The sequence below is a fragment of the Pezoporus flaviventris genome, unplaced genomic scaffold (assembly GCF_033815535.1).
Source record: "Pezoporus flaviventris isolate CSIRO_AGI_PZ_B2104156 unplaced genomic scaffold, CSIRO_AGI_Pfla_v1 ptg000013l, whole genome shotgun sequence".
Classification (NCBI taxonomy): Eukaryota; Metazoa; Chordata; class Aves; order Psittaciformes; family Psittacidae; genus Pezoporus; species Pezoporus flaviventris.
This window is the reverse complement of record NW_026892561.1, coordinates 43,392,733-43,418,582: the sequence shown is the minus strand read 5'-3', so window position 1 is coordinate 43,418,582 and position 25,850 is coordinate 43,392,733. Positions and strand designations below refer to the sequence as shown.

The window sequence follows — 25,850 nt, the reverse complement described above, 5'->3', positions numbered from 1 at the left end:
TTCTTCATTCCTACTTGTGTATCTAAACAATCACTCCTTCAAGAGGATCTGAACATGTACTGCTCTCATTAAAATCAATGGGATCTCAGCATGTTTGAAAATCATGCAGCTTTATTATTTATGTACATAGCTTGTGATTTAAATACTGAACTTCAAGGTCTGAAAATTGTAGTAACTGTTTTCTTCAAACAGTGAGGTATGGTACAGAACATTGTTCTCTCTTACAGGAGTCCTGCTGTTTGTAGGTGAGAATTAAGATATTTGAACTCAAAAAGTCTTTAGCTTCTGTAGTGATTGACAGCTTAAAAAAAGCTATCTTGTCTTCAGTGGAATTTAAGCCTAGGCTTAGTTTTAAGCCTGTGATAAGGTATTTTGTCAAACAAGGACATAATACTGAGTAGAGGTCTCATGCAGACAGATACAGTCATAAAGCTTCATTTTTCTGGCTGGCTGAGCATATTCTGCAACATCCTATATGCAGTTTCTCTCCAGTGCATGTGATTTAGTGCTTTTATTTTCTTCTATCCCTTCACGCATTCACATTCTAGCAAAATTAAAACCCAAGCCAACAAATCCAGAGGCATTATTATTTTCCCATGTTTGAGCTTGTGACTTTCTTCTCTGTGTGAAGTTGCCTTGAAAACCATTAAAGTTAGGATTCCTTCAGTGTTGCATTCCAATGAGCCACTCAGAGGCATAGCACCTTAAGGTCAGTTTTGCTGGTTGGCAGATGTTAAAAGTCTGGGTTTTCTTGGATGTTTTTAGAAAGCTCTCTCTGTGTTGCAGTGCTCTTAAAGACTGAGAGATGTTTTAGAGTAAAAAAAACTAAATCAAGCAAACTTCCACTGAGGATGATTTGCCAACAGAGTATGTTTTCTGACAGTTTATTTATAATCTCACTGGTCTTATACAAACAAATTTAAATTACTTTCATGCCGGACATTCTGAACCAGTAGACAATTTGAATAATTTGCTTCAGCTGCCATTTCAAGGATGCATTCTTTTCAGTGTGATCGGTCACAGTGCACTTTCAGTTCTGCTTTCAGCTTTGTAAAAGTAAAGTAAGCAATTCCCAGTTATGTGTCATTAAGGGTTTACTCTTGAAAGTGAATGCATGTGGACATGATAGGTTGAATGATCATCATTTAAGGAATTGTACTTTCAAATCCCTATGTTAAAGTACGGTAATAATGCTTTTGTCAGAACAGGTTATCTGGATGGGCATATTAAATGTCCATGGAACCTAGGGAGCGATTGGCTTTAAGATTTGTTTTATATGAGTTCAATTTGTACAAAGTTTCAGATCCTGTGTACAAAGAGGAGGGATTTGCTGATGCGAAGTATGATTCAGTATAGATAAAATTATGTGAAGCCTCCTGTGGGATTGCTTCCATTTTTTGTACCCTTTAAGGCTACAGGAAGGCTTTTTTCCCCATTTCACATGTGATATTTTTTCCCCCATTTCACATGTGATATTGACTCTGACAAAGAATCAAAATGTGTTTCAGGATATGTTCCTCTCATAACCCAATTTCTTCAGTCTCAGATGATTACCATAACAGTTTGGCATGATAAAATAAATTTTGCCATGGATCTTCAGACATTTTTATCTGAAGCAATCTGATTTGACCAGCTTTGCAAATGATCATAGACTATTTGAACTATGTCTGGTCTAAATGTTACATGTTTGGAATCTTATTACATCAAAAGGTAGGATCATACCAATCCTCTGGCAGGTTGGTTGAAGCCAGACATACACAAGGAACTGTAAGACCAGTCTGAGAATATGTACCTGGTTGTAGAGCAGTGTGGCAGTTAAATCATTCAGAGACAACTAGACTGCAAAAAAGTTTTCACGGCATAGTCACTTTGTAGTTGCTATTGAGCCTTCCAGAGTCTCATGTTTCTATGGCATTGGTGCGGTGGCAATATTTACTGGGGCCTGTTGCACACAGGAGTGTCAGGAATAGCCAGGAATATAAATGTCCTGTTGCAAATTGGAGCGATTTAACAAGAGATAATCTGTCGAGCAGTACTGGGGCTAGTTTGGTGAGAAAACTGAGAGCTTGGAGGCATCCCTCAGAGCTGATCTTTGTTAACGACCAAAGACTCTCACTTCCACTCCTGCTGCTTCATGCTTTGAGGACTGAGGATGGAAAGGTCTCAGAAACAATTTCTGGTTGCCAAAACAAAGCAGTTTTATTGATGAACAGAAACTGGCAACTGAAATTGTGTGAACTACATTGAGAAATGCCCTAGAAAACAGAGATTCTCATTCTAATTCTCTGGTGTTTGGGTATCATGAAGGAGATTCCAGGATATTCCATGAGAAGCATTATGATAAACTTCTTGGAAAATGAGCATTAGTATTTCAGAAAAGCCTTTACAGTGTAAAAATAAAACTCAAAAAAGGAAGTGAGACAGAAGTTCAATGTGAAGAAATAATTTAATGGTAAATATACCTGCATGTGCACATCTTTGGTTAGTTTTCTTCTGGAGGTCCTGTGGCACACAACACCATGGGATCTGAGCAATTCCCAAGCTTACAAAATGTTCCTGTAAAGTTATTCTCTGTTAAGGAAGCAAAGCACCTGCCCTTCCTTCTCCAGGGCCTGTAGTTTCACTGCCTTGCTCTGAGCCAGAGTGCATTTCCTTTTGGAAATCTGTTTCAGATTCATGGGTTGGAAATACGGTATTGATGGGATGTGCTATAGTGGTCTTTGGTAGCACAGAATTCTGAGGTTGAGCTTCAAAGTAAAATTAGGTTTTAATATCTGCAAATTAACTTACCTAAGTGAGGAGAAACCTTTTTTGAACTACAAATGTTCTAAGCCTCTCACATGATGAATGATACAGTACTACTCCCCTCTACTGAAAATATAAATGTATGCATCAGCTGTTGTCTCAGTGTCTGACTGAGTTTCTCTGTGTTTTGTTTCTTGATGCACCTTTCTAACTGAGTCTCAATTCCTCTTCCTGCTTAGAGTGGTGAATCAAGGAGAATGAAATCTGAGTTTGTATATAATACGTTGTAGTGGTTTAAGTCCAGTCAGTAATTCAGAACCATGTAGTGGCTCACTCACTCCCCCCTTCCTACTCCCTGCTCCCAGAGGGATGGGGAGGAGAATCAGAAGAATGTAACTCCCACAGGTTGAGATAAGAACAGTCCAGTAACTAAGGTGCTGCTGCTACCACCAATAATAATAATGATAAGGGAAATAACAAGGGAAGAGAATACAACCGCTCACCACCCGCTGACCGATACCCAGCCCAACCAAGCAGTGATCTCGCCTTTCCAGCGTGATCCTGGACATGATGTGCTGTGGTATGGAATACCTCTTTGGTTAGTTTGGGTCAGGTGTCCTGTCTCTGCTTCCTCCTGGCTTCCCCTCCTCCCTGGCAGAGCATGAGACTCACAAAGTCCTTGGTCAGACTAAATGTTACTGAGCACCAACTAAAAACATCGGTGTTATCAGTGCTGTTCCCAGGCTGAAAGTCAAAACCAGAGCACTGAACCAGCTACTAAGAAGGAGAAAAATGACTGTTACTGCTGAACTCAGGACATATATATGTATGTTTCTCTGTTATACTACACTGTATAGCAATTTTCCTATAATGTTAGAAACTAGCATATAAATAAGGAGTGGGGTTTTGGAGTGGGATCTTCATGTTTATCTCTGTCAGACTGTTAATACCCATTGACTGCACTAATTTAAAATATGAAATTTCTGTTGTTTGAAAGCTAAAGGCAATTAGGGACCTTTTCCACTTTTTAAAGGTAATAATGCAAATGTTTTTATTTCTGGTCAGTAGCCATTGAAATGATGTGGTAATTATACTGAAGTAATGCTTTAATACATAAAACAGACAAGAACTGCTGGCAAGACATGATGGGGACCCAGATATTTAAATTGTTATCTTGGAAACTGCAGCTCTAAGGAATTACCCACTTTGACCCCAAATAATATACATTGTTTAGATTATTTATTTTAAACAATACATTAGTATATTCTATATGCTATTACATGTTCTAAAACACTTCTACAGTAACACGATTATGATTGGTACATTATTATTAAAGCATACTCTTTTGTGTTATCAAAATGGCCAGTATCAAAACAGTACTGCAACCTAGATTGCACAATTTCAAAAATGACTTTACTCTGATCCCCAGCATATGACTCCAGAGCCCTCTGTTAATGCAGAAGTCGACTTCAAGTTTTTGACTTGTTGGATTTCAAGGGTTTTCTACTTTTATTGAGAATAATGGCACAGGTTTTTGTGATGTTGCTTTTACCTTTTCTTTCCAATCTTGGTCATCCAACATTGTGCCTTCTTCATTGATAGACTAATCTTAATATTTTTCAAATTTAGGTCATGTGCTTTCCAAATTGCTTTCAAATCTATAAACTGTGGAACGAGGAAGCAAACTGATTTTCTAACTGTTGTTATCATCATTAAGATACACAGCCCTTCCCAGATGGAAACATAAATAAATATATTCAGTTCATACCAACATTCAGTCTAGGTTCATAGCACAATAACCAGTGCTCAGAGTCATCCAAAAGGTGTGGGATCAGAATAATCTCCATTTAAATTCTGTAATTTTGTTCCTGAAAGGATACTCATGATGATGTGGAATCAATCTCAGAATGTTTCTTATTTGATTCCTAGTCTGGTTGTTATAGATGTGATAGTCGCTACTGTGAGAGACTTGGAACCAATAGATCTTAATTTAAACAAACAAACAAACAGACAAGCAAGCAACACCAAAACAACCCCTCTTGGTGCAAAATTCACCCTGATGGAGAGATCAGAATGTTGCTGGTGTTCTTATAATTGGTGTGAAGGCCAAAAGTTTAGAGTAGAAGGTTGATTTTTTTCACCCTGATGCATACTTTCTGACCTATAGCAAGCCTCTGAGCTGTAAGTCCTATCTATAAAGTGGAAATAGTATACTGTAATATACTATTACATTATTATTATTACAATATTATTATAACTGGAGATAGTTACTCTGCATGAAAGGTAGGTGTTCTGAACACGTGCTTATAAAGCAACAGGCTTAAGATAAAGAACTACAAAAACACCTTAAATGATGGAGACACCCTATTTACATAATAAGAAGGTCTTTTAAGATATCTCAGTATTATATGGGTATGGTGATATAAATAATTGACTTATTACACTTGGTATTGTGTTAAGTATTCAATCTGATTCAAGGAAGTAACCAAATCTAGTTATTGTTAATTGCATTTATATTTTTCTAAGGTCAGAATGTTTTATCCTCCCCAACTTAAAATAATGGACCTGTGTTAGATTTTATATCAGGTACCTGCCTAGGTCAAATATTTATGGACAAGTTACAGATCTAGTACTACAAGGTTCACTATGAAAATGCTAACACAAGCAAAAGTCTTGTAGCAGTGGTGTAATAACCATGAATTCATATGAAACACATATTTCCCTCAGATGCATCGTAAAACCAAAATTATCTGAAAGCTGGTATTTTAGATAGTCTTTAAAATAGCAAAAACTGCTGATACGATTTTTGTCAAGATTATAACTGCTCAATTGACAACCCTATTTCACCTTTATTTTAGTGTATGAAAGATTTGTCACCACTCATTTAAGCAGATCTCTCCACAGATGCCTTACAAGACACAGGATGTTTTTCCTTGTAAATAGAAACAAAATATCTAAGATCAAGACGCAGTTCTTGGTCTGCACTTCTATGGGCTCTTGATGTACATCATACTTGACCTTCCTACATGCAGCATGTTTAGTTTCATAAAATATCCAGTGGATGTGCTCTGGGTTTCTTCGTTAAATTAAGCAGAATTTATACTGGGTCTCACATGATAAAAGTACATTGAGTCCTTATAAATGTCTCATCCTTGTAAAGGTGGATCATTGTATAAGGCCACATGTAAGCTCCCCCCAAAAGCAGAACATGAACACAAAGATCCAAAAACCTTTAAAAACCAACCAACTAACCAAATAAAAAAAAAAAAAACCAAACAACAAACAAACCAAAACCCGCCCAAACCCCTGGAAATTTTATTTTCCATTTAAACATCTATCTCAGGTATTCTTTATGGCTCATTTAAGGAAAGGCAACCATGATACAGAGATAATTATAATACTGTTCTACTTTCTCAATATCATGAGTGATACTGTGGCCATTGTCTGCTTTCATGCTTTCTCTGGTGAGTTGTAACCCTTTTCACATTCAAATAATTCTTCCCTTATAGCACCATTTTGTCCACTATAGTTTGTCATGGAGATCAGGAGAACTATTTGCAGTTGTTTAATATGGTGGATTGCTCCCAAAGGCCACATTTGCACAGAGGCCTTGTGGAAAAACACTGGAGACTTGTATAGATGATACATCCCGGGGGAAAAGAATTTAAAAAGCAAGTAAGCAGATAATCAAGGTCAAAGTGATACTGGACATGCAGGCAATGCTTGTTATGAGTGGACTAAGGTTGGCATATTAGGGTAAACTTAAAAGTCTCAGACATGAGAATTTTTCCACAGTAGCAGCTTTGCTATGAAGATTTATTTAGCATTTGCCTCATGAACAGCTTGTGCCTATTTTTGCATGCAACCATCTGAGACTTTGTGTAACTGTACCAAACTTTCTAAAGGTATTGAGCACAATATCAGTGCAGGGATTATAGTACTGTGAACTACCACTACAACATGCAACCAGGCCATCATTTCTGTCTTTCCATGTCACATAATATTACAACTGGATGCATGTGGGCCTGTATGGTAGGAAGAAATTTGGGTATCAGGAAAGTTACATTTCCTCTGCTACAATAGATGGATCTGTTATGTTTATAGGCAGTCTGCTGAGTTATCTAGAAAAACAAATGAGTCTAAATGTGGCTAGTTTTATATCTCTACAAACAGCAAATATGTCAATGGAAACAAACCTGTAAGTGTGATCTGTGTGCAGTGCCAAACTTCAGAAAAGATAGGAAAATTGACTAGATAATATCAAAAACCATAAAACCTTGTGGTTTTCCATCTAAGGGAACACACATCATCTTCAGTAGCCCTTTCTCTGAGACAAATCAAATAATTCCTCTGTAGATGTAGGAAGTGTGCAGACTTCCAGACAGATTTAGATTAGAAACCAAAGTGTACTGGAATCAAGTGGTCACAGTGAAAACACCTGGAAATTAAATCATACAGACTTTAATTTGAATTGGTCTCCATGCTATCCTAAACTTCAGGTGTGCCAAGTTTTCTCTTGCAAGGTTCAAATGCTGTTATTTATGTCCTGAAAAATGCAGCCTCAGGTGAGAATAGTTTGGATTGGAAGGGGTCTTAAAAGATCATGGAGTTCCACCCCGCTTAGTGAACTTTGAGCCATTGACAACCTTTTTCTGCCATTCAGCCAATTCCTTATCCACCACGTGGTCCATGTGTCAAATCTGTGCCTCTCCAGTTTAGAGATAAGGGTGTTATGCAGGACAGGGTCAAATGCTTTGCAAAAGTCCAGGTTGATGATGTCAGTTGCTATTTCCTTATCCACCAATGTGGTCATGGAAGGCCACCAGATTTGTCAGGTAAGATTTCCCTTATTGAAGCCATGTTGGCTGTCACCACTCACCTTCTTATTTTCTATGTGCCTTAGCATAGTTTCCAGGAGGATCTGCTCCATAATCTTGCAAGGTGCTGAGGTGAGACTGACCAGCTTGTAGTTCCCTAGGCCTTCCTTTTTAATTTTTATTTTTATTTATTTTTATTTATTTTTTATTTTTTTATTTTTTTTAATGGGGAGTATATTTCCCCTTTTCCAGTCAGCAGGAACTTCACTGAACTGCCACAACTTATCTAATATGATGGATAATGGCTTGGCAACTTCATCTGTGAGCTCCTTCAGGACCCGCAGATGTATCTCATCAGGTCCCATAAACTTGTGCCCCTTCAGGTTTCTTAGATGGTCTTGAACCTGATCTTCTCTTACAGTAGGATGTTATTCATTCTCCAAGTACATCCATTTGCCTTCTGTGACTTGGGCAGTGTGGCTGGCAACTCTTGCTCGTGAAGACTGAGGCAAAAAAGTCCTTGAGTATCTCAGCCTTCTTCATGTCCCATGTAACCTGTTTCTTTCCAGAGAAGGCCCACATTTTCCCTAGTCTTCCTTTTATCCCTGAAGTACTCATAGAAGCTGAAGTACCTATAGAAGCTATAGTCTGACCTGCAAGTGAAGACTTGGAAATACTGATTTGCTAGGAGGCCCTGACCTTATAGACTTGCATAGGTGCTAATTCCTGCTCAACAATGATGATTCTCGTGGTCACATCTTTATCCTATTTGGCATTTTCTAGCAAAGAGAAAACCTAGGCAGTAATGACTAGGTCTCCCCAGTGCCTGTTTAAGATCATGCTAATATGGCAAGACGCTTATGGCAATTAATCAAAGGTCTGGAACAAGTAGAAATTGTGACCATCTAAAATGGAATGAATGTTAGGTAGAGAAGAGGTGAGTTAAACTTGATACAAGTCAAATTATGGCTCTACTAGGCAAGACACGATCTAAATAACTCTTATGAATCTGATTCAGAATCTCCTGGTTCTTCTGTCATGCAAATTTGAAGCAATGTCTTTTATTCCTTTCACAATGCTGCATAAATAACCCCAAATCGTGTATTACAAATCCTCTTCTTCTTACATACAAAGCCAGTGAGATTGTCAAGTCCCCAGCTAGGGAACCTCTTTTTTGTTTAGTACAGTGAAAGTCCTGATAAATCAGGACTGGCCACCAATCAATGTGTACTGTGTTGGCTAAGAAGCAGCTGCTGTTCTTTCCCCATCCTGAGCTGCTAGCTCTGCTGGTTAGTATGCAGACTTCGATCCTGACATACACAGCCATGTGGATTTTTCACTCATTTACTTCCTTGATAAGCATCATCATGTAGGCTTTCAGTTCCTAGCAATCTAATGAGGAACTGAAGTAGGACTCTATTAAAACATATTAATTCATGTGGGTGAGTCCCACATGGCTGTCCCTGTCTCCCTTCATAGCAGGATCATCTGTGCCTGCCATTACTTACATGCTCTGTAAGATTTCCCAGTCTACTCCCATGTTTTAGTTCAACCTAAGGCTTTTCAACTACAGTTTTGTCTAGTTTGAACATGCCAATTTCATGTATATTACTTCTGTAATTGATAATTGTAAATGTGTTCTCTGCATATATATCTCTTGCAGGCCAGTCTTTCCTTTTGGACCATCTAAACATTATGGAACATAAATCTTGCTTTGGTTTTGGTTTTGGGTTTTTTGTTTGTTTGGGTTTTTTTTCTTTGTGTGGGTGGATTTTTTGGTTGGTTGGTTGAATTTTTTGGTTGTTTTTTATTTGGTTAGTTTTTTGTTTGGTTGGCTGGTTTTGGGGTTTTCTGTTTTCTGCATTGCATCTGTTCTACAACCTGATCAGGTACAAGAACAGAACCTGGACATAGTGCTACAACTGAAGCCTCCTCAGGGCTGAAGGTGAGAAAAAGCTAGATAACATAATGTTTTTAGAATATATTCCTGTTTATGCACCCCCGTGTGACTGTGTCCATAATGGAGGTGACTAATATTCCTACCAACCGTGGCCCCTTTACTGTATTTGTAGTACAGTTTTTCATCCTTCCCTTGTCCAGCTGACTATTCCTGCATAAGTGTTACAGTTTTACATTCATTCTCATTGTAGAATTTTCTTAATTCCCTGTGTACCTGCACAGGATAAGGATACAATTTAGCCCTAATGAGCACTTGTAAATATTTTCTTATACATTTCCCTTAAGTGCAAAACAGTAAATCTTCAAAGTCCAACAGGCTGGCACATCATGTCCAGGAATTCCCTGGAAAGTAATGCAGCTGCTGTTGTGCCTGCTGTTCAGCCTCAGCAATTTATGCAAAAAAAGAATGGCAACAAAAATATAAAACAGTACATTCCTGCACATACTCTTCATGCTGCAAACAAGCTGAGTCATACTGTAAAAAGCACCCCATTTAGACATGAAGTCCTATACAAATCTCACTATGAAAACCTGATCCCAGTGAAGAAGTGATATACTGAAATACAGGGCAAAGCTCCTGATATTTCAGAAATAGGAGCTTTGTAAGGCTCACCTATGCAAAATAGGTCTAAAGAGGCCAACACTTTATTAAGTAATACAAAGTGCACCTATTGGCAGGTGGTCCTCTATTAGTATTATTTTTTAAGTAAATGGGGCACGATAGTTCACAGAAACAATAATAGACATAGAATTTTCTTATCCTTCTGTGGACTTCAAAGTTTTAGAATAAAGGTATGTATAAAAAGTAAATAGTTTCCACAGATGAAATTGCACTGTTTAAATTCAGGCTCCCTCATTATATCCTGTCTCCAGAACTATACTTAGAAGATTAGATGATACTGTTAGCGTAAGAACTGACACATAACCACCGGAATGGTTATATGAGGTGCTTTACTGCAGCGCTGGGAAACCAGGGGCACTCACCCAAATCTGGCTTCGACCCCGTCACATCAAGTTCACAATTTATACACTAAAATTTCATAACTAATACATATGCATCAAGGATTATTTCATTAGTCCATTACGACATCAGCCTCTTCTACGCTTGCGCAGCCCCCCTCTGGTGGTCGTCCCAATAAAGTAAGGAGTCTTCCTCAGGTGAAGTAAGGAGTCTTCCTCCCCTTATTCTTTTCACCTTTCTGCTCTTTGGACAGGCCCCAACCGTTATGTGGATGCCAGCATTCTCACTTTCTTGCTTGGCTTGTCCTTCTATGTTGCAATGATTTCACAAAGCTACCAATATTGCAGAGATGAAACTTTCTGCTGCTTAAGATACATGGTTTCCATTTCTAGACAAAGCTTTCTTGTAAGTAATACAAAAATTATGAACATCTGTATTATCAAGATGCACAGTTAGACAAGGCTTCCCTGTTCTAAACTACAAGGTCTTAGGCCAGGCACCTTGTATCCTTCTCGTTGTTATGTTAGTTTCTACTGCTGAGGCTACCACAGCAAAGTTACAGCATTCTTTTAATATACAGAAGTCTACTACTGATTCTAAAACTTTTCAAATATAGTAATTTCTCTTGCTCTATATAATCATTTTAACGTGAAATTTCACTCTTTTTCTAACAATACCAGCTTAATATGATAACTTTTTTGGTTTTGTATTACTTATTTTGTATTCTTCCATCCTTGTGGTTTGAATATGGACCTAATTGAGCAGATACTTTTATTTTGTCTATATGGCAAATACATTGGTAAGCAATGGAAATGACATAGTAACTCAATGTACATTAACAGGACTACACAGTTTCCTGATAACTCCAATTACCTTCTGTCATCCTTGTAATGTAATTAAAATGTTTAATTGTTTTCTTTGCATAAGAAAAGGTTGTAAAAGCTGTAACAGTTTGTGTGGATTTAGTGACCAGCTGGTGTTTATAGTCCAAAGCCTCCAGTTACCAAGCCTTTCAAGCAGTCATTGATTTCAAAAAAATGCCCTGTCTGGAGCATTCACATATTCTCTTAGACTTAGCCATATTAGACCTTGCAATCAATTGATCCCACAAATAACACTGATGCAATTTATTTTACCCTGACTTCAGTCTACTACTGAATATCTACAGTGTGAATCAGGTTATGTTATGTCATTGAGTATGATAATCTAATGAGGCACAGCTCTATGGGATGACTGTAAGTATTATATGGCCATGGTGTATTAGTAGAGGTATACTTAGTGTGAAACAGTATAAAGATCAGCTGAAAGGAGAGCCCATGATTTTTCTGTCAATCTGAGATTTGTTACTACATTGGCAGGAGACATGCATATTGCTGAACCTCTAACACTTGGAAAAGAGAAAAAGAAATGAAGAAAAATGGGTTGGTTTGTATTAAGAATAGTGGTACATCCATAAGAGACTCTTCTTGAAGGAAGTTCACGTCTGTTTAAAGGCTTCTGCTACTTGTCTTCTTAGAATCTTAAAACCTGTGTTAGTATGAGGGTGGGGCTCAGCCCTGCCCATGAGTGAGATTGCCCCTAGTTTCTATCACAAGGAACTCTGTCAGTTACTTAAAAACTTATGTTAACTTTTATTTGTTTTGACTTGAAGTTTGCCTGCTGAATTTCTTCCTTAGGCCAAATTTTCATATTCAGCCCCTTGGGGTATAGATGTTAAATCTGGGCCAAGATCAGAACTGGACTAGCTTCTGGAAAGTAGTTAATAGTGTTTTGTAAATTAAAAATCTGTGTTCTGTGTAGTATCATGTATGTCTATTTTCTTTTCAGCATCCATTTTGTATTAGACAGCACATCAGAGAAAGTTGCCTTGATTAAAATCTTGGGATATGAATAGACCTGTTGAATAGTAAGATATTGGGGTATGAAATCTGTACATGTTTTGTCTTGCCATCTTCAGTCTGGTGGTTTTCTTGTCATATGCCAGTTTAGCATTGATGTTTATTTGCCTACCTTACACATTGGTCATATCTTCCACTTTCAGCTGTCTTTTATGGTTTGAGGTTGCCTACAGATAAGATTCTAAGAAATCAGCAGAAGTTGACTGAACACCCCTGAGAGTAGCAACAGGTCCTGGCTTATATGTATCTTCTGGTTATTTTACCAGTAAATTGACACCTGGTTATATCATCTCTAATAATGTTCTAAGTACTTTGGAAAGTGATGCATAGGATGGTGTAGTAGAGATGAAGTGAATTGTTTTATGAGTAGTGTAAATCACCAGACATGTTGTGATTCCTATTTGCAGTAACTTGCTTTGAAAAAAAAGGTGTATAACATGCTGATTTCCATTTCTTTTAATCCACAGTCCATCCTGCCCTTTCTCAAATGTTTTAAATAAATATAACTTGTACTTCTGATGTGCCCTGCATTAGAATAGAAGAAACATCTCCTATTACAAGATTTTTATCACAGTTTTGCTAGCTCTATTCAACAAGGTACATTTTGGAGAAAACTTGTCTATAATACCCTATAAAGAAATGTTAAAATCTGCATTATTATGATGAAATCTTAGCACCGCAACTTGGTTAAAACTATATTGTGCAAAGTACCAATAAACACTGAAAGATCCCATCATAAGAGCATGCAATACCAATAGACAGATAGAGCCTAGTACATGACAGGCTGCTTTATGGGGCAGCATAGCAGCATTTTATGTTATTATTAAAAAATAAAGTGCATGTGAGCAATCTAATAACATTTATAGTAGGAATCTCTGGGCTATACGTGCAAGCAAAAATAATTTGCTGGAAACTTTTATTCCTGCTCTGGAACTCTATATTAAGGTTACACTATGTGTGGACAGGATACAATTACCTAGCAAACATTATGGGATTTTATTGTAATTTCTTTAGGAATCTATTGGTTCCATTCCTTTACAGTAGTGTGAGACTCTTAGAAAGTGAAATTTAAGTTCTCATGGTTTACTATGCTATTCAAGCCTTTTGATGTATTATTATTATGGTAGTTAAATTGTCATTGTGTAAATACGGGCTCAGTGCTGTAATAAGATTCATGCTGGTGAACCCTTCTGCCTACTTGGAGCTAAGTTTTATTCATGGAGCAGTTAGCAGCTCTGGCAGATCTCAGATTCCACTACAGCAGTGGTATCAATAAGGTGGTTAGTATAGATGCTGACTTCTGTTGACAATGATTGAAGTAAGCCATGAAAAATAACATTTGTTCTGGGGCCTCATGCTGATGTTTCTCTACTAGCTTCTCATTGCCTTGCTGTAATTCATAATTTTAAGGATGTCACCTACAATATTAAGTTCTGTTTGTATGTGTCATGCTTACAGATGGAGAATCTGTGAAACCTCCTCTTTTATTTTTGAGTTCTCTACAATTGCACCAGCTTGTCTGGTTAATTTTGATCCAGAGAGCAGCAGCTTATTAAAGTATATGAAATTCCTGAACAGACAGGTGCTGGTAGAGGCCCAGGTCTATGCACTCTATTGTATTAAGCTGCCCCTGCAGAGAAATAACTCACTTTTCAAAATTCGGAAGTGTTGCGCATGTGCATGCTCCTCTAACCTGGGTATATGTTTTATTCTGTCCATTCGTAAATATAGATTTTCCTTTGAACATTGCCAATTTGTTAGCTCAGCTAACAAAGAAGTCCAGGTGCCAGCTGATTTGCTCTGATAGTTAATTAGCAATACAAGGAAACAGTCAAATTGAACTATATAATTTTAAAAAATAGTCTGACTGGAGGTAACAAACTAAGAGCTACAAGTGTTGTATTTTAAGATAAACACAGGCTACATATTTATTCCAATATGTCTAGCTGATGGCCTTGAATTAAGATAAGAAAGAAAGGAGGGGAGCAAAATCCCTTTCCTAGGCTGTCTGCCTGCCTGTGGCATTCCTAGCAGCCTCTGTCAGAGAAGAGCAACTTGCATGTTTTCAGCTTTAAGGGTCTCTGGACAGCATCCCTGCTGGCTTATGATAGCTGGTGTCCCCAGTCTGAAAGAGAAGGTTTATCATCTCTTCTTTGGCAGGCCATTGCCTGCCAGACAGAAATAAGGATGGCTGATATCCAAAATATGACCTCTTATGGAGTTTGAAGCTGCAAAACTGTCACCTACAGTGTAGAAAAGATTTGACAGTTATTCTGTAATGAAGGGTAGAGTTTTGGCTGTTTTTTTTTTCTTAACTACTGAGTGATGAATCTATCTGAAAATCAGAAGCTGCTTCCACAAAGCATTTTGGTCCTTTTGGTTTTATGTACTCTCATGAAGGAAAGCAGGACCCAGAAGTGGTTCAGACTTACCTGCAGACTCAGATGCTGTCTTGCACTTTAGTAACCAGTCTGCTGGGTGGGTTGCAGTGCTGGTATCACAGGCACATCTGTTATGCTTATGCATCTTGTTCATTCTTTTGAATGTTCTTTTGAAGCCCTCCTGATTCCTCTAATGGTGTTCCAGCTAGCTGAGCTGACCCAAGTGGCTGTGGTACTTGACAAAGCAACTCTGCAGTGGCAACACTGAAATCTCTTGTAACTCCACTTTGCAGAAAAATACCTTCATGAAGACACAGTAATTGGGTGCAGAACAGCTCTGGGGAAGTGAAAGAGAATAAATAATTTCTAGAAGAGACATCAGAAGTTACACAGGGCAAACCCAGCATGTTGCAGTGATCTAGTAGACATTAAATGGCTTGGCTAAAATAGTGCTTAAAATGAAACAGGCAGTGGTTTAGGAACTTGTGATTCACAGACTAGCAATGAAGTTGAATCCTTGGGTATCAACAGTGGGAAGCATCCCCTCTGTTGATAATACCTTAACAAATACATGTAGTTGTTCCAGTGTCATCCCACCCCTCTGTAAAACCACATATATAGGCTTTAATTTGATGTCAGGCTTTCAGAGATTAGGAATGAAGATTTGTGGGACTTTCATACAAATCAAAACCATTCAGAGCTCTCTGGGTATCTTCTGAGCTCTATGTGTATATACATGACTAGATTCTTGAATATGAACTTTACCTCGCTGAGTAGACTTTTTATCTTATTAGCCAATGGAATTTCAGTCTCTTCTGCCATATGTATCTATTTCAAAGGTTAAGATTCATTAATTTTCTTACAACACAAGCCAATCCCTTTCATAGAACTGCCAAGCAAACACATTTTTAAGACATACTTGCCTTGCTTAGGTAATGAAATTATAACTCAGAATGCATGCAAGGTATGCATGTATCCAGTGTTTATTGGTGCCTCTTACATTGTTACATTAAAATAATTTCTATAATCATTAACAGCAGCAATAATTGCATTGTAGTAGTATGCTAAGACCTCATTTAGGAGTGAGCCCTGTTGTGCTGTTGAGAGATACTATCTAAACATACAGAAGAAATCAGTGTGCATCCCAAAGCTTTGAAGCTGAACAGATTATTGGACAAAAATAGGAGAAAGGTATGCAAAACAGCAAATCAAATACAGTGTGTGTACTTTATTTTCTATTAGATACTTGAAATGCTACATATTTTATCCTTTTGCTAAACCAAGGTCTTTGGCAGTCATTCAAAATATTTTGTATGTGTTGCTGGTAAATTTTAGGAGTACAAAAATCTACTTTTATGTATGTATTCTGTCTCAAAATTAAGGTTATATTACCACTGGTTTTGTGGGAGTATTTATGAAATTGTATTACATTGTTCTATCACAGCATTATCAGGTTAATATTGCTTGTTGTTATAAGATAATTGCAAATGCTTTATTTCCTTTTCAAGGGTGAAATATGTTAGATTCCCTTTGAAGTTAGGTATTTTGAAATATCTCATGAGTCACGCATGATAAACATTATATCTGTATGTGTCAGTTTATACACCTAATTAGTTTAGGAAAGCCTCTATAGCAGACTGGGGCTGACAAATCACAAATTAATCTCTTTTAAGATTATACCTTACCTTTAATTTATTTTGTTTAAGTTATTGAGACCCAGAATCAAAATCAGCACTGAAATATTCAAGAGAGTCCAATTAAACTTAGATGTGTATAGTTCTATGTGATGATATGGTTATCCTTCAATGCAGGCAGCTCAGTTGAGATATAAAAAGTGGCATTTGAAGGAAAAGTCTCAAAAATGGAAAACTGAAACTTCCCAGCTTTCAGTAGGGAGGGCAGTTATTATGAGAACGTGAGCATTATTTGTTGAGTGATATGTTGTCAAAAAAATCAATTGGGCAGGAAATATTTTTAAATGACTGGAAAATAAGACTAGGAAGGTGCTTCAGAAGTCAATTTGTGGATCTTCAGAAGTCAGTTAAAGATTGGAGTACAGAATAACTTCTTTTAGGTTGGGGAAGATGGGGTAAGCCATCTGCCGCAAAGTGTATGCTTTTCTGCAGCACTGTGGCAAGTCGATACAGAGCTTTTCCTTTTGGCTAGTGTCACTATTCTGAAGGCCTATTCTATCCCAAGTTATTCGTTGCTCATAAGATTGAGAAAATTATTGCAGACTTTTGTTATTCTAGTTTTTTTTTGGCACATAAAGACTTGCTTAATCAGAAGGTTGTGTGACTGGCTTTGTATCAATCTTTTGCACATACGCAATATGCAAGGTTTACTGTGGCATTTGCAGCAATAGTATGGGAAAAGTCTCTTCATTCATAATGATAATGTTGTTATGTTCATGGGTTTCAGCTGAGATTGTGGATAAACACTTCTTAACCACACAGAAAAGTAATTCTTTACTGGTTCCAGGTGAATTCTTGCTCTTGCAAATGCGCTTATCGAATCCCTTTGGAATAAAGAGGTGTGGAGAAGGAGGGAGCATTAGAAGGTGATGTCTTGAGGACATGAAGAATTGCTGCCAAGCACTATTTGTGTCTGGAGGGTAGATGTCAAGAGAGGAGAGGAGGAGAGCAGCAGGAGGGAGATAGGGAAGTGGATTGTTGATATTATAGAATATGGTGATGGAAGAGTGCATGGCTTGAATCATAAAATAAAACATTTCCTGAGATGCCAGATTTCTAAAGTGTATGCTCTTTTCACAAAGCACATAATATTCACCTATAAATAATTTAAAAATATTCCTAACTGTCTAAACACACTGTGATCTGATAAAAAGGTCCTGACTGCTTCAATAACAATGCCAATGTCATCTGCATTTTACATAGAGATCTTTCCTTTATGCACTCTTATATAACTGGGGAAAGTTCACAGTTCCTGTCACGAATGCTACTGCTCTGCCCTTAAACTGTCTCTTGATAATACACATTTTCTAGAACATATGTGAAATAAAGCAGTGTGACACTGGGCAGGTGAGTTGCCATGATTATTGCTCCTGCAATTTCTTCAAACAAACCTGTCTGTCTGTATCATTGACCTTCATCTGTGGTGGCTTCTACGTGGTTTATCTTTTGGGAAAAATATATCTATATTCACTTGTCAGCCCAAGATCACTCTAAATGTCACTTGTTTGCTTTTATGTCTTTGGTCTTGAAAGATGCGTTAGAATTATTCTGAGGGCATGCTATCAGGTACTGTTCTTTATCTCATTTTAGAGTGGCATTAGCTTCTGTAGGTGCACCACAGGTTGTGTGACTTGGGACAAGAGGAAGGGAGCTGGGACATTAAGAGGACAGGATCACAGAATCACAGAATGGCTGTGGTTGGAAGGGACCTCTGGAGACCATCTAGCCCCCCCCCCAGCAGGTTCACCTAGAGCAGGTTGCACAGGGTCATGTCCAGGCAGGCTTTGATTATCTTCACAGAATGAGACTCCATAACCTCTCTGGGCAGCCTGTTGCAGGACTCTGCCACCTTCAAAGAAGTTTTTCCTCATATTCAGATGGAACTTCCTGTGTTCCAGTTTGTGCCTGTTGTCGCTCCTCCTAGTTTTGTCTCATCAGCAAACTTTCAGCCAGCTCATTGATGAATAAGTTGAACAAGTCTCGACCTAGTACCAACCCTGGGTAACACCAGTGGCTACAGGCTTCCAACTAGACTCTGCACCACTGATCACAACCCTTTGAGCTCTTCCATTCAGCCAGTACTTTATCTGCCTTGCTGTCCATTCATCTAACCCACACTTCCTAAGCTTACCTATGAGGGTACTGTGGGAGACTGTAAAAAGCCTTGGTAAAGTCAAGGTAGACAACATCCACTGCTCTCCCTTCCATCTACACAGCCAGTCATTCCATCAGATTGGTCAAGCATGATTTCCCCTTGGTGAAGCCATGTTGACTACTCCTGATAGCCATCTTTTCCTCTGCATTCAGGATGAGCTGTTCCATCACCTTTCCAGGGATGGAGGTGAGGCTGACTGGCCTGTAGTTTCATAGGTCTTCATTCTTGTCCTTTCTGAAGATTGAGGAAAAAGGGACTCCTCTATACATTTGGTGGAGGACTGAGATTGTGTATTGTACAGCACAGATATTTTGGAGCTGTTGCAGTCTGTCACAGAGACCTCTATCACGGTTCCTGTGGCTTCAGGTTTCTGCTCTGTTGTGTTATTTGGTCTTAATTACAGACAACAGAACTGAGCCTCAGTACTGAACTTGGAAAATCTTTGTTAAGTTTAGCCATCACTAGTTTTAACACCGTTCAAAATAATGTCTTTTTTTTTCCTTCTTACCTGACTACTGCTTCAAAAACAATTCTGCTGCTGCTGCCTTCATTAATATGCATACAGTGCAATGTAAATGGCTCTTGAGGCCTCCCCTTGGTGAATGATTTAATGTGGCAGTTATGAAAGCTGCTCAGACTGTGCTTGATTAGCATAATAATGAAGCTTCTGCAGCAGTGTTATCACCCTCAAAGGAAATAGCCTGAGTGGTCACAGCTCCTTTAACAAGTACCACTTTACGATTAAAAGCAAAGAGCTCTGTTTGAAATGGTAGATTGGAATATGCAGAGTGGGAGAGAGTTGTTTGTTGTTTCTGCTGTGCTGGGGGACAGGATAAAGGGCATCATGCACAAGCTGTGAGCATACAGTTAGTTAGGACAACCATTCCAGGCACCATGCACATTCTGGCACTGAGTACCCTGGCAGTGCAGGAGACTTACTATTTGTTTTAAAAGTCAGGCTAATAAAGAAACTTGTGTCACTTTTAATCTTTTGTTGGCTTATTTCCCAAACTCCAGAAACTTGGAAAATCCAAAATGTTGTTGTTCAAGGTGGTATGTTTAGGTTTTGATTCTTTGTGTCTTGTTAACACATTAAGGATGTATGAGAAGATTGAGTAGAAAGCTTTTGTGTGGCTGAGAGAAAACTATGACAGAAGTTTAAAGGTGACTTTTCAGGTAAAAACAATAGGAAACATAAGTAGCAATACCTGTAATATTGCAAGAGTATGTTTAGAATAAGAAACATTGAAAATGCAGAGGAGAAATTTTAGGGGATTGGCCAACACTGCATAAGGACAGCTTTTTCTACTCTTTCTATGAGTAAAATGGGTAGAGGGAAATGGTTTCATATTCTCCATGGAGGGAATATTTCCTATGTGTGCTGGGTGCAGAGGTATCAGTGGAAAGGGCTGAAGCACTACTAAGCTGGCTCTCCCTGAGGCTGCTGTCCCTATGGCAAGAATGGTTTAACAGGTACATTTTACAGCTGAGTTTATTGAGTTGCTAATTTAATTTATTCTTAATACGGCAAATCAAGCCACAGCATTCACAGGTTGTTTTACATCCTACTCAGCCATCCTTTTGTGGAGATCACAACTTCCAGGGAACAGACAGTGGCTCAGACTGATCCATCTTTGCCCTGTCATAGCCGAGCACTTGACAGGTCCGAATTTAACAGATATCTGCAGGTATACAAGTACAGTGTAGTTCTGAACTGGAACTGGGCCTGGCCATGAGTTTAATGGGGCTCCTGGACCAACACACATAGGGTCTGCAGGTGGAGTCAATTCTACAGCCAAAGTTAAAGGAGCTGAAGTAAACTGCTCAATTGATTCTCCCCCACTGAATATAAAATTGTTCATATTGCCAGCTTCTGGAAAATATGAAATTGCCTGAAACTTACCTTTCTCAGTAACCCTTGATCATCATGAGTTCTGTGAAGACATCTAATTACTTTTTGTGCATACATACTACTCTTCTTTTTCCTCTTAGACAAAGGTTTTTGATTTGCTACCCAAGAAGGGATGAGGGAGAAGAGCACCAGAGATAGGGCTGTTTCACATGTTCTTAGAATTTTAATCTTAGATTTAAGTCTCTGAACAAAATAATATGTACTAGTGTCTTCCTCAGATGACTCAATGGTAGCTAGGTAGAAATAGATAAGAAAGGCAAATAAATCAATGGACAACCTGCTTGATCCCAAATATCTTGAAAATTAAAAATTACTTCGCATGATATATCTATGTGCTTCTATGTGCTGGTAAATAATTTTTTTCCAAGCCAAGGATTGCCCTTCAACCCAAAGTTTTACTTCACCAAATGGATTGAGAGAATCCTGCTCCCATTGAAGAAGTGGGAATTTAGCCCCTGACTTTAAAGACTTCTCTGAAAGAATTTCCCATGGAAGGGCACCGTTTTCCCTAGAAAGAGAAGTGTGCATGGAAGGTGAAGGAAAAGGGAGGGAGCATTGAATGTCTTTAGAATTTATCTTTGCATACCATAAATGTGTGCAAGATGTTGAGGTTGACTATTAATGACTAAAATCCAGGATTTTTTCATACATTCTGTGTATACATTCTTCAGTGACTAGGAATCCTTTCACCTCATCTTCATTCCAAAGTGCTTATATTGCGTATTTTCTTGCTCTTCATGGCATTTCCTGGGTGTTATGGACTCTATTTTTAATTTGCTAACACCACTCTTACACTGATTATGATAATTACATGTACCTTGTGACCTCTTACTCTTTCTGCCTTTCTTCTTTTGCTTGAAAAGGTCCATTGGGAGGGCCATGTCACTTCTTTCTTTTTCTCTTTTGTTCTCTGCCACTTTTTTGTTTTGGCTGTTAAAATGACAATAAAGTAGATTTTGACAGCTAAGGGAATGACCTCTCCTATTTTTGGTTTCCATGGAAATGGGTTTCATAGTTTAGTGGTACTGGCTGGCAACTCTGACCTTGGGACTCTGCTGGTTTAATCCTTATATAATTCCACTGTGCACAACAGAGTTAGTTTTAGTATGCATAAGTACACATCAGTTGAGAATCAGACACACTGTTTTCCTGGGCTTTAAGGTTGACTGCCTTTAGTTATTACACACCTTTACAGGAAGGGAAAAGGGGAAGATGCAATGAACCTGACCTAATCTATTCTTATACATGGGAAGTAGGGACAGAGGGAAAATCTTAAATTCTTTCCCTCTGCCCATGAAGGAGTCAGTTAGTCATCAGCTGTGATCTTTTGCTACTCCTGTTGTCCATTCACTTCGTTGATTGCAACACATTCAAAAAAAATTAGGCAAATTAATGGAATAAAAAAGCATCAAGGCAATCAAAGGCAGTTGGCAGCTTTATCAGGAAATTGCCAAACTGCAGCATCGGGAGCTTCTGGCATGTCCTGGGGAAGTACTCCATAGTTATCCTGTGCTTCCCTTGCTGTCCATGCCTGGAGACTTGTGCAGGGGGACTGAGGCAGCCTCTCCTGTGTGAGGTATGAGAATGGCATGGGTGAAAATGACTGAGGAATCCCACCCATGCAAACATGCTGGCCTTCTGTTCCCCTTTAAAAAGAAGATAGACTAGAACAGACACATACTGAAGCAAAGAATAAAGAAAAAAAAACAGGAAAGAAAAGGGAAGGTATAAGAGCTTGTAGCTGAAATCACCTTTTTGCTAAGTGTTTTCTGCTTTAGTGTCAACAACATCTGAAAACACCCAGGGAACCTGGAGAACTGTAACTACTGTCTATGACTGATCCATTTCAGAGTGGCTTTTGATGTTATGAAGGGCTCAGTCTGCACTGCAAGAGGCTTTCTGGAATCACTGCATTGCTAGACTTTTCTAGCAGGGGCACAGTATACACAAACAGGGCTTTGCTGGTATGGCTCACACCGGTTACTTGGGAAAGTAAGGGTAAAGAACCAAGCCCCACGTAATTAGGCATTACTCCTACTCAAAACTGTTTTAACATAAAAGTTCAAAATGAGGCCTTCCTTGTGCTTTCGTCATTTGGTTTTTTTTGTTAGCAGTTTGTATAGCATTTAGTTTGAAGTTGCTTCTATCTTAGGATTTGCAAAGCACTCATGTAAGCTGGCTGGCTATCTACAAATGTTGAGATAGAAGAGCTCTAGTAGTAACGGGTGCCTGTGTTATATTTACCATAGCGTAATGTGCAATGAAACACATTCTTGTCTCAGCCAAGTCCTGTTCCGCAGAACGTGTTTGACATAGGTGCTGTGGGCTGGTGCCACTAACTTCTGCTGACTTTGTAAAGTTGGAAAGTACTTTCTTATCATCTTATTCTACACTACTCTCAGCTGCACACAGTCTAGGCTGTTTTACTATTTTGCTGGTGATATTAGGGAAAAGGATTTTGCAGCTCTCTTGAAATGAAAGGGTCTTATCCATTAGGTGTAATGGGCATGTAGTGTTCACTGAAAAGTGAACCTCTCAGGTGATAAGGCCTGTCATGTCAGATTGACGATAAAATATCTAGAATTGTGAAAGGCATTTGATGGTTTCTGTTCCTGCTCTTGCAAGTAAATAGAGAGTAGGAGGGCTTCCTGCTAAGCAGATGAAGTTATTAGTGTCTTAAAGCTGAAGAAACTGGAGTCAATAATCCTGACTCAGGGACTCTTGCCATTGGTTTTGGTGGAGGATGGATTCTCCTGAAAGCCTGTTTAACACTGCCATAGTAACCTAAACAATTAGTGTGTACAAGAAAATAATCTCTTTCCTTGATGTGTTCAATGCGTTTACCAGACCAGAATGTGTCATGTATGTGCCACACACATAAACTGATGTCATCACTATAAGTTGTTACCTTTCAATCTGTAGGATGCTAGCACAACCTGCAATGAAGTCACCTGCAGAGAAGAATCCCCTCATCTGAAGTGTGTATTGCTGGAAAAATATGGTAGCATTGATGTCTCTATCTGGGACAGTCATTCATGTGGCAGACACATACATTTAAGTGTAGGCTTGCTGGTGTAAGATTATTACTGACTTTTAACCTAATTCTAGATTCAAGAGGGGAAAAAAAAAAAGAAGGGTCTTCTACACTTATATTTCCCACCTAATGAAATAAGTGGAAATAGGGCTATTGTGTTTTAGGCATGTTCTAGCTCCTAGTAAACAGTTGTGATTCTGTTTTCTGGCCCAGCCAGGAAGAGTGAGTAGAAAAAGATGCATTTTATGTTACTTTTCTTCTTTTTAATAATAGACTTAAGCCGAAAAATATGCAGTGCTACTTACTTTTAGTAATGCTTCATTTTTTATAGAAAAGACGTTTTATTGTTGACAGATTTTATTGTTTACACTGTTTAACAGTGCTATGCAGGTGTTTTATGTGCTTACAGGATATCAAAAATGAACTACTCTTCATATTAAGCACAAAAATAAAGTTATTTTGAACAGTCCTGAAATGAAGTGCTGCCAGCCTCATTGTACTCTTCCATGTTTTTCAGGGGGAAATGCCTTGCTTGTAATGTGAAGCTAAAGAGGACTGTGAATATTGAAAAGCACCATGGCCAGATAGAGTTAAATATTCAGGATGAGACGTTAACTTAAACCACATGTGAAATGCAGCTGTTTCTGCTGAGGCTTTCATCAGTCTGTACTGGGAAGATTGGTGGGTTTTAATATGTGGTCTCGAGCAGAGCCAATAGAAACGTGTGGAAAATGTGTGTGAAATCAGCATGTATTCATGGGGGGTCTATGGTGTTTCATGTAGCATTTTATTTGTGTCAGTATAAATAACTGTGATAATACCTATCTCATCACAAAATACCTTTATTTCCCAGGTATGCATAAAAAGGAGTGATAAGATAAATAGATCTGGTGAATCACAGTAACCTATGCCTACATGCTAAGCCATGTCCTGGGTTTTGTTTTTTGGTTTTTCTTTTGTTTGTTTGTTTGTTTTTTCTAGTTGATCAGAGCAAGCAGAAAGAGGAAACCATGAACTAAAAATTCTCTTCAGAAAAATATGAGACATCTGAGACCAGCTGGTCACATAGTCATCGCAGACTGATGTTTCTGACTCAATCTCTTAATGCCACTTAACATTTAGGTGCTGAAGATGACTATGGATCAAAGAGTTGCTGAATCACGGGTGCTAAAATAGGAAATGCGGTGCCTGTGAGCAGGGATGAGCAGATACTTGAAAGCTGATCTGTTAACAGAGTGTGTTGTATAAATTTGTGCAAAGGAAAGGTTAAGGGATAAAGAAAGTCTGCTACTAGCTATCAGGAGAGCCAGACTTTTCTTGGCATGGGAGCTGAAGGCACTGGTGAAGTTTAGTAGATTGTGTTCAGATGTGTTTCTGACAGAATGGTGGCTGGACACTGTACAGATGTCATTGCCCTAATTAGCTACATGTGCAGCCATTACAAAAGTGAAGTTAGGATCCTCGGGGCCTTGCAGGCAAATCCTTCATAAAGGTGTGCTAAAGAAAAACCTTCCGCTGACTATGCTGGAAGAGAAGTGATAAGCCTTTCCCAGCTGGAAATCACTCCTGTACGTGTGTGTACAATGATAATGTACCAAATTCAGTAACAACGGTAGAGCAGACCTTGAACAGGAAGGGAAGAGATTCAGATCCACTGAAGTTTTGCCCTTGTATGTAGGCATAATAGAATCTGGTAGACATAAAGGACAGCTTCAGAGTTAATACAAAGACAGCTTGAGTAAAGGGAGAGAAATAGGAAACCAAAGGAGGTGGTAGAAGCTTATTAAGTGTGAAATTTTTTAACCCCTGGTAAGTGATAAAAGTGACTCAGACTTTATCAGCTCTGTAATTTTCAGGAGTGTGAAAGGAAGTAAAAGTAGTAAAGAGGCAAAGATTCATTTTGTAATGTAAGTCTTCGTGAGACTGATTTTGTTTGAACAGACTTAGAACAAATGGAGAAGAGGTCAGGGAACAAAACTCAGTTGACTCCATACAGGAAAGGCTGGAAGGAAGAACTGAAAGGTAAACATGGTTACAGGTCAAGCAGAAGAAAGCATGGTTTACTGAAAAAGGCAGGGCAATGGCAGTGAGCATTCTTGGTTTCTGCTTAGACCTCAGCAAATTGCAGGGAAGCAAAGCACCGATGCACTGTTAGATAAAATAGGTCTTGTAAAGTGCATGTCAATCCTTAGTGAAATACTGTGTTATAATGGCAAATTATTATCCACAAAATTATTCTGCCTACATTGAAGGTCAAGAATTCCCCTTTGGGAGCAGACACTGATAGTTAACAG

At 38.5% G+C, this 25,850-nt stretch overlaps 1 long non-coding RNA gene across 1 annotated transcript in view; it reads left to right on the top strand.

Moving 5' to 3' along the window:
• LOC133268231 (uncharacterized) overlaps nucleotides 1–24,379 on the top strand; it is a 33,029-nt gene extending 8,650 nt beyond the window's left edge. Inside the window, exons 2-3 of the long non-coding RNA XR_009743017.1 lie at nucleotides 19,932–20,083; nucleotides 24,074–24,379. This is a non-coding gene — a long non-coding RNA (uncharacterized LOC133268231). The remainder of the gene's footprint in view (nucleotides 1–19,931; nucleotides 20,084–24,073) is intronic.
• The last annotated feature ends 1,471 nt before the right edge of the window (nucleotides 24,380–25,850 follow it).